The sequence below is a fragment of the Rattus rattus genome, chromosome 2 (genome assembly GCF_011064425.1).
Source record: "Rattus rattus isolate New Zealand chromosome 2, Rrattus_CSIRO_v1, whole genome shotgun sequence".
NCBI classification, from domain to species: domain Eukaryota; kingdom Metazoa; phylum Chordata; class Mammalia; order Rodentia; family Muridae; genus Rattus; species Rattus rattus.
In genome coordinates, this window is record NC_046155.1 from 203,847,544 (window position 1) to 203,863,125 (window position 15,582).

Sequence of the window (15,582 nt, forward strand, 5' to 3'; positions counted from 1 at the left end):
GTCTGTTTCTATTTTATGGAATAGTTTGAACAGTATTGGTATGAGGTCTTCTATGAAGGTCTGATAGAATTCTGCACTGAACTCATCTGGTCCTGGGCTCTTTTTAGTTGGGAGACTTTTAATGACTGCTTCTATTTCCTTAGGAGTTATAGAGTTGTTTAGATGGTTTGTTTGTTTCTGATTTGACTTTGGTACCTGACATTTGACTAGAAAATTATCCATTTCCTCCAGATTTTCCAATTTTGTTGAATGTAGGCTTTTGAAGTAGGATCTGATGACTATTTAAAATTTCTTCAGATTCTGTTGTTATGTCTCCCTTTTCATTTCTGAGCTTGTTAATTTGGATATACTCTCTGTGTTCTCTGGTTAGTGTGGGTAAGGGTTTAGCTATCTTGTTGATTTTCTCAAAGAACCAACTTTTGGTTTTGTTGATTCTTTGTATGGTCCTTTTCATTTCTACTTGTTTGATTTCAGCCCTGAATTTGATTATTTCCTGCCTTCTATTCCTCTTAGGTTTATTTATTTCTTTTTGTTCTAGAGCTTTTAGGTGTGCTATCAAGCTGCTGACATATGCACTCTCCTGTATCTTTTTTCAGGCACTCAGAGCTATGAGTTTTCCTCTTAGCACTGCTTTCATTTTGTCCCATATGTTTGGGTATGTTGTATCTTCATTTTCATTAAATTCTAAGAAGTCTTTAATTTCTTTCTTTATTTCTTCCTTGACCAAGTTGTCATTGAGTAGAGCATTGTTCACTTCCATGTATATGTGGGCTTTCTGTCATTATTGTTATTGAAGACCAGTCTTATTCAGTGGTGATCTAATAGGATGCATGGGATTATTCCTATCTTCCTGTATCTGTTGAGGGCTGTTTTGTGACTGATTACATGGTCAGTTTTGGAGAAGGTACCATGAGGTGCTAAGAAGAAAGTATATCCTTTTGTTTTAGTATGGAATGTTCTATAAATATCTATTAAATCCATTTGGTTCATAACTTATGTTAATTTCTCTGTCTCTGTTTAATTTCTGTTTCCATGGTCTGTCCATTGATGAGAGTGGGGTGTTGAAATCTCCTACTGTTACCATGTGAGGTGAAATGTATGCTTTGAGCTTTAGTAAGGTTTCTTTTATGAATGTAAGTGCTCTTGCATTTGGAACATAGATATTTAGAATTGAGAGCTCATCTTGGTGGATTTTTCCTTTGATTATATGAAGTGTCCTTCCTTATCTTTTTTAATGACTTTTGGTTGAAAGTCAATTTTATTTGATAGTATAATGGCAACTCTAGCTGGTTTCTTCGGGTCATTTGTTTGGAAAGTTGTTTTCCAGCCATTTACTCTGAGGTAATGTCTGTCTTTGTCTCTGAGGTGTGTTTCCTGCATGCAGCAAAATGCTGGGTCCTTTTTACATATCCAGTCTGTAGTCTATGTCTTTTTATTGGGGAATTGCCCTGACCTGCAGGTCAGTCAGAGGAATTTGGGGACCCCCTAGGAGAGAATGGGGGACAAGAGTCTCGAAGAAGGATGCCAAGACAAGAGTCTGACCAAGGTGACAATTTTGTTTTTTCCCAAGGCTGAATTTATACCATATAGGGGTAACAGAGCTAGCGGGGAAGTGGAAAGCATCTACACAAGCCAAGGACACAGTATTCGTGTGGTCAGCTGATGTCAACAGGATGTTGGTTTTTCAGAAAGGTTTCAGGTTTGTTATATCATAAGTCAGCAGGATGTTGGTTTCTCAGAAAGATCACAGGTTTGTCATATCACTGGGCATCCTGACATCTCATGTATTTCTCAGAAAGGTCACAATTTTGTCATATCATTAGTCGGTAGGACATTGATCTCTCAGAAAGGGCACAGGTTTGTCATATCACTAGGCATCCTGACCACCAGATTTGTATTAGCCTTTTGCAGTTGGCTGGGGATTTTCCATGAACCCAGTCATACGTAATTCTAACTATAATATTACCATCAATAATGGAGGGTTTTAAGGGTATTCCTCCCAACAGGGAATTGAGTCTATTGATGTTGAGAGATATTAAGGAATAGTGATTGTCACTTCCTGTTGTTTTCATTATTAGAGGTGAAATTATGTTTGTCTGTCTCTCTTTTGGTTTCATTGCAAGGAAATTATATTCTTGCTTTCTGTTCAGTGTTGTTTCTCTCCTCATGTTGGAGTTTTCCATCTATTATCCTTTGTAGGGCTGGATTTGTAGAAAGATATTGTGTAAATTTGGTTTTGTCATGGAATATCTTGGTTTCTCCATCTATGTTAATTGAGAGTTTTGCTGGATACAGTACCTGGGCTGACATTTGTGTTCTCTTAGGGTCTGTATGACATCTGTCCAGGATCTTCTGGCTTTCATAGTCTCTGTTGAGAAGTCTGGTATGATTCTGATAGGTCTGCCTTTATATGTCACTTGACCTTCTTCCCTTACTGCTTTTGATATTCTTTCTTTGTTTTGTGCATTTGGTGTTTTTGACTATTATGTGATGGGAGGAGTTTCTTTTCTGGTCCAATCTATTTGGAGTTCTGTAGGCTTCTTGTATGTTTATGGGCATCTCTTTCTTTAGGTTAGGGAAGTTTTCTTCTATAATTTTGTTGAAGATATTTACTGACCCTTTTCCATTTTACATTATCTTTGACCTTTGTGTCGATGATTTCTATGGAATCTCCTGCTCCTGAGATTCTCTCTTCTATCTCTTGTATTCTGTTGGTGATGCTTGTATCTGAGGCTCCTTGTCTCTTCCTTTGGTTTTCTATGTCCAGGGTTTTTTCCCTTTGTGCTTTCTTTTTTTTTTTTTTTGGTTCTTTTTTTTCGGAGCTGGGGACCGAACCCAGGGCCTTGCGCTTCCTAGGTAAGCGCTCTACCACTGAGCTAAATCCCCAGCCCCCCCTTTGTGCTTTCTTTATTGCTTCTATTTCCATTTTTAATTCCTTCACCTGTTTGATTGTGTTTTCCTGGAATTCTTTCAGGGATTTTTGTGTTTCCTGTCTATAGGCTTCTGCTTGTTTATTTATGTTTTCCTGCGTTTCTCTAAGGGAGTTCTTCATGTCTTTCTTGAAGTCCTCCAGCATCATGATCAAATGTGATTTTAAATCTAGATCTTGCTTTTCTGGTGTGTTTGGATGTTCAGTGTTTGCTTTGGTGGGAGAATTGGGCTCTGATGATGGCATGTAGTCTTGGTTTCTGTTGCTTGGGTTCCTGCGCTTGCCTCTCACCATCAGGTTGTCTCTCGTGTTACCTTGTTCTGCTATTTCTGACAGTGGCTAGACCGTCCTACAGGCATGTGTGTCAGGAGTGCTATAGACCTGTTTTCCTGTTTTCTTTCAGCCAGTTATGGGAACAGTGTGTTCTGCTTTCGGGCGTGTAGTCTTTCCTGTCTACTGGTCTTCAGCTGTTCCTGTGGGCCTGTGTTCTGAGTCCACCAGGCAGGTAGCTAGGAGCAGAAAAGTTGGTCTTACCTGTGGTCCCGCAGCTCAAGTTGCTCCTGGGGGGCTGCTGTTGAGCTCTCCGTGAGGGCGGCAACCAGGAGGGCCTGTGCTGCCTTTTCCTGGGCCCCCTGTGCACTGGGGTCCCAGATGGCGTTAGGTGTTTTCCTCTGGAGTCAGAAATGTGGGCAGAGTGTAGTCTCTTCTGGCCTCCCAGGCGTGTCTGCCCCTCTGAAGGTTTAGCTCTCCCTCCCACGGGATTTAGGTGCAGAGAACTGTTGATCAGTTCCCTTCAGGTCCGGATGCTGTCTGGACTGCAGTTAAGGTCTCTTTTAATGTTCTATTTATTCTTTCTACCTGCCCTGAACTTTGGGGTTAGTATACACAAAGCAATTTCCAATCTGTTCCAAAGAATTTTGCTATATCCTGACTTGCCTTGGACACAAATGCTGGTCTATTTCCTGACCCAGTCATATGAGGAAATCTATACCTGGACAAGATATCCTCCAGCAATTCCTTATCTACTACCTTTGCTATCTCAGCCTTAGTTGGGAATGTGTCTGTCTTTCTGGAGAAAGTGTCCACAAATAACAGCAGCTACTTGTAGCCATATCTTCCCAGCTTGATCTCTGTAAAATCAACTTTCCCAGTAACCCCCCCCCCCAGTCTCTTACCTCACAGGCAGGAATCTGGATGTTTGGGATTGCTGAGAGTTTTGGTCAGCTGACAAACTTTACAGTTTGTTTCTATATCCTCAAGAGTGCTCTGTATATCCTTGAAATCACTTTGAACTGTCTGACCACATCCACCATTTTTCTCACATCCCATGTGTATGACTCTGGATTTTTCTGAAAATAGTTGTAGGTATAAAGTCAGGTAATATTAGCTTACCTTCAATCGATTACCACCAGCCCATTCAATTTCGTCTTCTGTATATACCAGCTGCTCTCGGTGGTTCAGGTAAGACAGTGACCAACTCAGAGATGGCTGTTTCCTTTAAGGCTGGAAAGATAACTTGGCCGGGGTTGATTAGTAAAGTGATAACGAATCGTGCAGGCATTACTGAGCCTTCAATCAGGGGCTGCTTGAGTACCCCCTTCAATTGCATGGGGGTAGTCACAATCAAATTCGGTCCCAAAGGTAATTTATCTGCATCTTTAACCAAGAGTGCCATGGCTGCAATAATATCCAGGCAAGGTGGCCATTGAGCACACTTTCTTTGATAAATAGGCCACTAGGCATTTCTATGGCCCCAAAGTTTGGGTCAAAACCCCTTTAGCTACTCTTCCTCCAGCAATCTTTTGAAGCTTGGTGTTTTCTTTCTCCTAGAAAAACTAGGCTAGAAGGACTCTGGCCACATCTCAATTTAATTTCCTTCCTGTGTTAATCTGCTTTACTTCTACACTCTCTATGTTATTGTTTTTTATTTATTTATTTATTTTTTTATTAACTTGAATATTTCTTATATACATTTTGAGTGTTATTCCCTTTCCTGTTTCGGGCAAACATCCCCTCCCCCTTCCTTATGGGTGTTCCCCTCCCCACCTCCCCCATTGCCGCCTCCCCCAACAGTCTAATTCACTGGGGGTTCAGTCTTAGCAGGACCCAGGGCTTCCCCTTCCACTGGTGCTCTTACTAGGATATTCATTGCTACCTATGAGGTCAGAGTCCAGGGTCAGTCCATGTATAGTCTTTAGGTAGTGGCTCAGTCCCTGGAAGCTCTGGTTGCTTGGCTTTGTACATATGGGGTCTCGAGCCCCTTCAAGCTCTTCCAGTTCTTTCTCTGATTCCTTCAACGGGGGTCCTATTCTCAGTTCAGTGGTTTGCTGCTGACATTCGCCTCTGTATTTGCTGTATTCTGGCTGTGTCTCTCAGGAGCGATCTACACTTCTGCACTTCTTTGCTTCATCCATCTTGTCTAATTGGGTGGCTCTATATGTATGGGCCACATGTGGGGTCTGAAGGACACAATGGGTGTCCCTTCAGTCTCTGTTTTAATCTTTGCCTCTCTCTTCCCTGCCAAGGGTATTCTTGTTCCCCTTTAAAGAAGGAGTGAAGCATTCACATTTTGATCATCCGCTTGAGTTTCATTTGTTCTAGGGCCTCTAGGGTAATTCAAGCATTTGGGCTAATAGCCACTTTATCAATGAGTGCATACCATGTATGTCTTTCTGTGATTGGGTTAGCTCACCAGGATGATATTTTCCAGTTCCAACCATTTGCCTACAATTTCATAAAGTCGTTGTTTTTGATAGCTGAGTAATATTCCATTGTGTAGATGTACCACATTTTCTGTATCCATTCCTCTGTTGAAGGGCATCTGGGTTCTTTCCAGCTTCTGGCTATTATAAATAAGGCTGCAATGAACATAGTGAAGCACGTGTCTTTTTTATATGTTGGGGCATCTTTTGGGTATATGCCCAAGAGAGGTATAGATGGATCCTCAGGCAGTTCAATGTCCAGTGTTCTGAGGAACCTCCAGACTGATTTCAGAATGGTTGTACCAGTCTGCAATCCCACCAACAATGGAGGAGTGTTCTCTTTCTCCACATCCTCATCAGCATCTGCTGTCACCTGAGTTTTTGATCTTAGCCATTCTCACTGGTGTGAGGTGAAATCTCAGGGTTGTTTTGATTTGCATTTCCTGATGACTAAAGATGTTGAACATTTCTCTTAGGTGTTTCTCAGCCATTTGGCATTCCTCAGCTGTGAATTCTTTGTTTAGCTCTGAACCCCATTTTTTAATAGGGTTATTTGTCTCCCTGCGGTCTAACTTCTTGAGTTCTTTGTATATTTTGGTTATAAGGCCTCTATCTGTTGTAGGATTGCTAAAGATCTTTTCCCAATCTGTTGGTTGCTGTTTTGTCCTAACCACAGTGTCCTTTGCCTTACAGAAGCTTTGCAGTTTTATGAGATCCCATTTGTCGATTCTTGATCTTAGAGCATAAGCCATTGGTGTTTTGTTCAGAAATTTTTTCCAGTGCCCATGTGTTCCAGATGCTTCCCTAGTTTTTTCTTCTATTAGTTTGAGTGTGTCTGGTTTGATGTGGAGGTCCTTGATCCACTTGGACTTAAGCTTTGTACAGGTGATAAGCATGGATCGATCTGCATTCTTCTACATGTTGACCTCCAGTTGAACCAGCACCATTTGCTGAAAATGCTATCTTTTTTTCCATTGGATGGATTTGGCTCCTTTGTCAAAAATCAAGTGACCATAGGTGTGTGGGTTCATTTCTGGTCTTCAATTCTGTTCCATTGGTCGATCTGTCTGTCTCTGTACCAATACCATGCAGTTTTTATCACTATTGCTCTGTAATACTGCTTGAGTTCAGGGATAGTGATTCCCCCGGAAGTCCTTTTATTGTTGAGGATAGTTTTAGCTATCCTGGGTTTTTTTGTTATTCCAGATGAATTTGCAAATTGTTCTGTCTAACTCTTTGAAGAATTGATTGGTAATCTGTAGATCGCTTTTTGGTAAAATGGCCATTTTACTATATTAATCCTGCCAATCCATGAGCATGGGAGATCTTTCCATCTTCTGAGGTCTTCTTCAATTTCTTTTCTTCAGTGTCTTGTTCAGTGTGAAGTTCTTATTGTACAGATCTTTTACTTGCTTGGTTAAAGTCACACCGAGGTACTTTATATTATTTGGGTCTATTATGAAGGGTGTAGTTTCCCTAATTTCTTTCTCGGCTTGTTTCTCTTTTGTGTAGAGGAAGGCTACTGATTTATTTGAGTTAATTTTATACCCAGCCACTTTGCTGAAGTTGTTTATCAGCTTTAGTAGTTCTCTGGTGGAACTTTTGGGATCACTTAAATATACTATCATATCATCTGCAAATAGTGATATTTTGACTTCTTCTTTTCCAATCTGTATCCCCTTGACCTCCTTTTTTGTTGTCTGATTGCTCTGGCTAGAACTTCAAGAACTATATTGAATAAGTAGGGAGAGAGGGCAGCCTTGTCTAGTCCCCTGATTTTAGTGGGATTGCTTCAAGTTTCTCTCCATTTAGTTTAATGTTAGCCACTGGTTTGCTGTATATATGGCTTTTTACTATGTTTAGGTATGGGCCTTGAATTCCTATTCTTTCCAGGACTTTTATCATGAAGGGTGTTGAATTTTGTCAAATGCTTTCAGCATCTAATGAAATGATCATGTGGTTTTGTTCTTTCAGTTTGTTTATATAATGGATCACGTTGATGGTTTTCCTCAGATATTAAACCATCCCTGCATGCCTGGGATGAAGCCTACTTGATCATGGTGGATGATTGTTTTGATGTGCTCTTGGATTCGGTTTGCCAGAATTTATTGAGTATTTTTGCATCGATATTCATAAGGGAAATTGGTCTGAAGTTCTCTTTCTTTGTTGGGTCTTTGTGTGGTTTAGGTATAAGAGTAATTGTGGCGTCATAGAAGGAATTCGGTAGTGCTCCATCTGTTTCAATTTTGTGGAATAGTTTGGATAATATTGGTACGAGGTCTTCTATGAAGGTCTGATAGAATTCTGCACTAAACCCGTCTGGACCTGGGCTCTTTTTGGTTGGGAGACCTTTAATGACTGCTTCTATTTCCTTAGGAGTTATGGGGTTGTTTAACTGGTTTATCTGTTCCTGATTTAACTTCGGTACCTGGTATCTGTCTAGGAAATTATCCATTTCCTGCAGATTTTCAAGTTTTGTTGAATATAGGCTTTTATAGTAAGATCTGATGATTTTTTTGAATTTCCTCTGAATCTGTAGTTATGTCTCCCTTTTCATTTCTGATTTTGTTAATTTGGACACACTCTCTGTGTCCTCTCATTAGTCTGGCTAGGGGTTTATCTATCTTGTTGATTTTCTCAAAGAACCAACTTTTGGTTCTGTTGATTCTTTCTATGGTCCTTTTTGTTTCTACTTGGTTGATTTTAGCTCTGAGTTTGATTATTTCCTGCCTTCTACTCCTCCTGGGTGTATTTGCTTCTTTTTGTTCTAGAGCTTTTAGGTGTGCTGTCAAGTTGCTGACATATGCTCTTTCCTGTTTCTTTCTGCAGGCACTCAGCACTATGAGTTTTCCTCTTAGCACAGCTTTCATTGTGTCCCATAAGTTTGGGTATGTTGTACCTTCATTTTCATTAAATTCTAAAAAGTTTTTAATTTCTTTCTTTATTTCTTCCTTGACCAGGTTGTCATTGAGTAGAGCATTGTTCAATTTCCACGTATATGTGAGCATTCTTCCCTTATTGTTATTGAAGACCAGCTTTAGGCCGTGGTGGTCCGATAGCACGCATGGGATTATTTCTATCTTTCTGTACCTGTTGAGGCCCATTTTTTGACCAATTATATGGTCAATTTTGGAGAAAGTACCATGAGAAGCTGAGAAGAAGGTATATCCTTTTGCTTTAGGGTAGAACGTTCTATAAATATCCATTAAGTCCATTTGGCTCATGACTTCTCTTAGTCTGTCTACGTCTCTGTTTAATTTCTGTTTCCATGATCTGTCCATTGCTGAGAATGGGGTGTTGAAATCTCCTACTATTATTGTGTGAGGTGCAATGTGTGTTTTGAGTTTTAGTAAGGTTTCTTTTACGTATGTAGTTGCCCTTGTATTTGGGGCATAGATATTTAGGATTGAGAGTTCATCTTGGTGGATTTTTCCTTTGATGAATATAAAGTGTCCTTCCTTATCTTTTTTGATGACTTTTAGTTGAAAATTGATTTTATTTGATATTAGAATGGCTACTCCAGCTTGCTTCTTCCGACCATTTGCTTGGAAAGTTGTTTCCCAGCCTTTCACTCTGAGGTAGTGTCTGTCTTTGTCTCTGAGGTGTGTTTCCTGTAGGCAGCAGAATGCAGGGTCCTCGCTATGTATCCAGTTTGTTAATCTATGTCTTTTTTATTGGGGAGTTGAGGCCATTGATGTTGAGAGATATTAAGGAATAGTGATTATTGCTTCCTGTTATATTCATATTTGGATGTGAGGTTATGTTTGTGTGCTTTTCTTTTCTTTGTTTTGTTGCCAAGACGATTAGTTTCTTGCCTCTTCTAGGGTATAGCTTGCCTCCTTATGTTGGGCTTTACCATTTATTATCCTTTGTAGTGCTGGATTTGTAGAAAGATATTGTGTAAATTTGGTTTTGTCATGGAATATCTTGGTTTCTCCATCTATGTTAATTGAGAGTTTTGCAGGATACAGTAGCCTGGACTGGCATTTGTATTCTCTTAGGGTCTGTATGACATCAGTCCAGGATCTTCTGGCCTTCATAGTTTCTGGCGAAAAGTCTGGTGTGATTCTGATTGGTCTGCCTTTATATGTTACTTGACCTTTTTCCCTTACTGCTTTTAATATTCTTTCTTTATTTTGTGCATTTGGTGTTTTGACTATTATGTGATGGGAGGAGTTTCTTTTCTGGTCCAATCTATTTGGAGTTCTGTATGCTTCTTGTATGCTTATGGGCATCTCTTTCTTTAGGTTAGGGAAGTTTTCTTCTATGATTTTGTTGAAGATATTTACTGGTCCTTTGAGCTGGAGTCTTCACTCTCTTCTATACCTATCATCCTTAGGTTTGATCTTCTCATTGAGTCCTGGATTTCCTGTATGTTTTGGACCAGAAGCCTTTTCTGTTTTACATTATCTTGGACATTTGTGTTGATGATTTCTATGGAATCTTCTGCTCCTGAGATTCTCTCTTCTATCTCTTGTATTCTGTTGGTGATGCTTGTATCTGCAGCTCCTTGTCTCTTCCTTTGGTTTTCTATATCCAGGGTTGTTTCCCTGTGTCCTTTCTTTATTGCTTCTATTTCCATTTTTAATTCTTTTACCTGTTTCATTGTGTTTTCCTGGAAATCTTTCAGGGATTTTTGTGATTCCTCTCTATAGGCTTCTACTTGTTTATTTAAGTTTTCCTGCGTTTCTCTAAGGGATTTCTTCACGTCTCTCTTGAAGTCCTCCAGCATCATGATCAAATGTGATTTTAAATCTAGATCTTGCTTTTCTGGTGTGTTTGGATAATCCATGTTTGCTTTGGTGGGAGAATTGGGCTCCGATGATGCCATGTATTCTTGGTTTCTGTTGCTTGGGTTCCTGCGCTTGCCTCTCGCCATCAGGTTGTCTCTGGTGTTACCTTTTCCTGCTATTTCTGACAGTGACTAGATCGTCCTATAGGTATGTGTGTCAGGAGTGCTATAGACCTACTTTCCTGTTTTCTTTTAGCCAGTTATGGGAGCAGAGTGTTCTACTTTTGGGCGTGTAATTGTTCCTGTCTACCGGTCTTCAGCTGTTCCTGTGGGCCTGTGTCCTGAGTCCACCAGGCAGGTCGCTTGGAGCAGAAAAGTTGGTCTTACCTGTGGTCCTGCAGCTCAAGTTGCTCATGGGGGGCTGCTGTTGAGCTCTCCATGAGGGCGGCAAGCAGGAGGGCCTGCACTGCCTTTTGCCGGGAGCCCCCGTGTACCAGGGTCCCAGATGGCATTAGGTGTTTTCCTCTGGAGTCAGAAATGTGGGCAGAGTGTAGCTCTTCTGGCTTCCCAGGCATGTCTGCCCTCTGAAGGTTTAGCTCTCCCTCCCACGGGATTTGGGTGCAGAGAATTATTGATCAGATCCCTTCAGGTCCAGCCGGTGTCTGGAGCTCTGGGGACCTGCCGCTCAAGTGCCCCTATCTTCCTGTATAGTCCTTTTTGTTTCTACTTGGCTGATTTCAGCCATGAGTTTGATTATTTCCTGCCTTCTACTCCTTTTCGGTGTATTTGCTTCTTTTTGTTCTAGAGCCTTTAGGTGTGCTGTCAAGCTGTTGATGTATGCTCTCTTCTGTTTCTTTCTGAAGTCACTCAGAGCTATGAGATTTCCTCTTAGCACTGTTTTCATTGTGTCTCATAAGTTTGGGTATGCTATGCATTCATTTTCATTAAATTCTAAGAAGTCTTTAATTTCTTCCTTGACCAAGTTATCATTGAGTAGAGCATTGTTCAACTTCCATGTATATGTGGGGGTTCAAGAGGGCAAACTAGAAACAAATTGTTTGAGTCTTTAAATTCTCATAGTCTAGCTCAACTGAAACACTTCCTATAACAAGATCATATCTCCTAACATATATCAAACAGTACCACAAAGTAGGCACCAAGTATGCAAATGCTCAAAACTATGTGGGACAGCTCAGTCAAATAAGTACACCGTGGATGCATTTATGTGTACAATGTGTCAGTACTTGCAAAAGGCAGATGAGATCAGTAGATTCTCTGCTACTGGACATACACATGGTTATGATCCACCATGTGAATGCTGGGAACAGAAAGTGCATCATCTGTAACAAAAGCAACCACCAAGACATCTAACTCATCCATGTGCTGCTCTAATATTCCAGGTTTTACCACTAATATTACTTGTTACTTCTCTAGGTGGTAGTATGAACCTATGAGAGCAGAGCCTAAAAATGATACAGACTTAAAGTCTCATGCAATAATCTACTGTATTCAGAGCATCAGACAATTTGTATTCTGAGAGTGTTCTGGTGGTTAGGCAAAGACATAAGAGCAAAGTTCAGGCTATATACAGTAACTAGGGCAATCCATGTTTGGAAATGTCTTTACATGATAAAAGTAAAATGATCAGTGATCTGAAGCAAACACACTCCCATTCACTACACCTGGGAGGAGTGTGAAACATTTCAGGAACAACCCATGTTATGGAGGAGCAAAGGTTACCAAACTCTTGTGTTGTTTAATGGCAGTTTTCTCACTAGCTCTCTTAGAATTCTCCTTACACAGCCTCATTCATTAACCATATTCTGATATATCTGGTTTAACTATTAACAAACTAAGTATTAATTTGTCCTGATAGAGCAATCCACTTTTCTCTGCTTAGTGTACCAGCAAGTGCTATATAAAAACATTAATCCACTAAATAAAATCATGCTAAACTGTAAAGGTAATTGAAAACATTTTGCTGAAAATCATTAGGTCACCACTAGTTCCTATAAGGAAATTACAAAAAAAATTACAGGACTTATACCTTCATTTTGTATGGAGTATCTATTCTTTGCACCTAACACAAATGCAAGTTGTAATATTATTTCTTCATTTAAATGGGATGGCCTTGTTTTTCTCTGAGAAAATTTAATTGTTATGTGATTGAGCAAATTACATTTTTTTTTTTTTTTTTTTTTTTTTTTTTTTTTTTTTTTTTTCCGGGCCTGGGGACCGAACCCAGGACCTTGCTCTTTCTAGGCAAGCGCTCCACCCCTGAGCCAAATCCCCCCCCCCGCAAATTACATTTTTTAAACCCATAGGTTTGACATGTTAAAAGAACCTATGCTAGGTTCTGGGAAATAGTCCAATCAGTGAAGTGCTTATCTTAAAGAAAAACCAAGGTGAAAGCTCCTATCCCTAGCACTCGTATCCAAAGTAGCCCAGCAACACAGCAGCTGTGTCAAGCACATGCAATCCCAATGCTAGAGAGGCAGAGGCAGGCAAGTGCATATTGCATCCTAGCTAGCCAGCCTACCCTGATCAGTTAGCTCCTGGATCCTTTCTCAACACGCAGGATGGACAGCTTCTGAAGAATGACACCGAATTTGCCTCAGCTTCCATATGCATTCACACATATATGCATGCTTACATGCACATGCATTGTGAACAACACATATATTACACATACATACAAAGACTGTGCATGGAAAAAGATGACTAGTAATTCACTTATGTTTCTGGTCCTTTCACCATGCTTCTCTTTGTCTGTTCCTTCCAGCAGATCCATTTATTCTGGCTTTTTGTCATCAGAATCACATGAGGGAAAATTAGGCTCTCGCTTAGCCTTTATGTGATAAACTGAGGAGAGGAAGCTTCAGGGCATATATCTTATAAAGATAAAATAGTTTTCTTCACATTTTCTTAACCTCAGACATTCCATGTCTCTTTTCCCTCTTAGATTTAGGCTGATTTTGTTTAGGGTATAAAAACAGTACCCCCTATTCAATACAGGAAAACTCTTGCATGTATGGACATGGGTATCACCTGTCATTAACATTTGTGTATTAACCACTAACTTTTTTCCCATAAAGGGAATTTTCAGCCATTAACTATACTTTTTGTTTGAGAACATGCTACATATTAATATTCATGTATTTCAAGTCGTGCTTTGGAAGCAGATGCCAATAACTGGACTTATTCTCTCTCCATGTCTAACACCTTGTGGTAGTGCTATCACAGACTGTGAAGGACCACTCAAGAAGGAATAAAAGTTAGATGATAACCAACTAAATAAATTACACAGGTGTCCTCTGGCTTTTAAAATGGCTCCATAAGCACAGCCTATTTTATTTATTTTGTTTTATTGTTTTCAAATTCATTATCAAAATAGGAGAGCTTTGCATGTTGGTGTTGGAAAATCATGCACAAGAGAACATTTTTCTCTAAGCTCTTGTCATTCACTGATTTACCTAGGACTGATAGAAATCAGTTATTATTGATAGAAATCACAACATAGGTTATTATAATTTCCCCCTTTTCCTGAGGATATGTATTTTCTAAATACGTTAAAGGTAACTAGTCGGGGTTGGGGATTTACCTCAGTGGTAGAGCGCTTGCTATGCCCTTGCAAGGCCCTGGGTTCGGTCCCCAGCTCCAAAAAAAAAAAAAAAAAGGTAACTAGTCTGTGACTTGGTATCAATTGTAACATGTTGTTACCAGAATGGATTTGTCACACTCACTGGTGTGATGATGTCCCCGTGGGAAATGATAAGCATTGAAGAGTCAAAGTAAAAAAAAAGTATTTTAGCCAAATTCAAATGACAGAAAGAATTAGAAGAACTGACTCTCTTCCCAGGGGTTGTCTCAGCTCGGTCATACTTGTGGATCCCAAGAGAGACCATTTGAACTGTCACTCTGGGAGAATACACTGGGATGTTTGTGCTTTAAGAAAAAGCCTGTATGAATATAATGACACCATGACCTTCAGACATATTGGAATGCCATACTTTCACCTGGACAAAAGATAGGATTCAGATCCCATTTTCAGGTGTCAACCATAATCTTATAGTTTCAGGTGTAGTTTGTACCAGCTTCTGTGTGGTGGTTTGCCCTGAAGTTACTGTATTTTGATGCTAATTCCACTGCCCCAAGGACAGCTGCCTAGTCAAGGACTCAGAACTCAGGTGACTTCACCAGAACCTTCTCCCCATTGAATTTGTAAAATACTAGTGAGGGGCAGGTACAGGATAGAAGGAGGCCTGTCATTGGAGGAGAAGGAAGGATGGGCGGGAGAGAAGTTTGAAGGAAGAGGAGGAGACGAGGGGAGAGAGGAAGAGACAGGAAGGAGAGAAGGGAGAAGCCGTGGCAGGACAAGATGGCAGGTGATGTTAAGATTCTGCTCTGTGTATTTACAGGTTGTTATTAATGTTTTCAAGGGATGGATGGTACTGGGCTTTGTATGTTTAAGTGGGCAATTATATCTTACCAATTGGATCAAAGATTATTGTGTTGTGTTCTTTCATGTGAAGGTTTGAGTGTAGTAGGAAAGTGAGCGGCTGGGTTTGTTTCTGCCAAGATATCTAGCAGATATCTAGGGGCACCGCGGTGCAGACCTAGCAGGGTAAAAGACCAACATTACTGTTTTATTTTTATAGTTTTACAACAACACTTCTGATCATGTGAGATCACAGATGTGAGATCATCTGTGGTGCTTCTAATAGGTTTGGCCCCCATAGACTGATGTGTTCGAACAATTGGTCTTGTTAGAATATACATGGTCTTGTTGAAATAGATATGGTCTTGTTGAAGGAAGCGTGTCACTCTATGGGTGGGTTTTGTGGTTTCCTATGCTTAAGCTCTGTGTAGTCTGGAATCACAGCCTTCTACTGGCTGACTGAAGAACACAAACTTTTTATGTCTGTTTTAGGATTAAGATGTAGAACTCCTGCTCCCTCGAACTCCTAGTCTGCATGCACACTGTCATGCCTTCCACAATCATGACAACTGACTAAAACCTCTGTCACTGTAAGCCAGCCCCAGTTAAATGATGGCCTTTATATGAGTTCCCTTGTTCATGTTGTATCTTCACAGCAATGAAACTCTAAGACAACATCCAAGCCTAGAAATATTGTCATAGTGTCAGGAGTCAAGAGTTGATGGAAGGAAAGGAATTTTTCGGTCTTAGAGTAGATTAGACGCATGACAAGCATTCATGG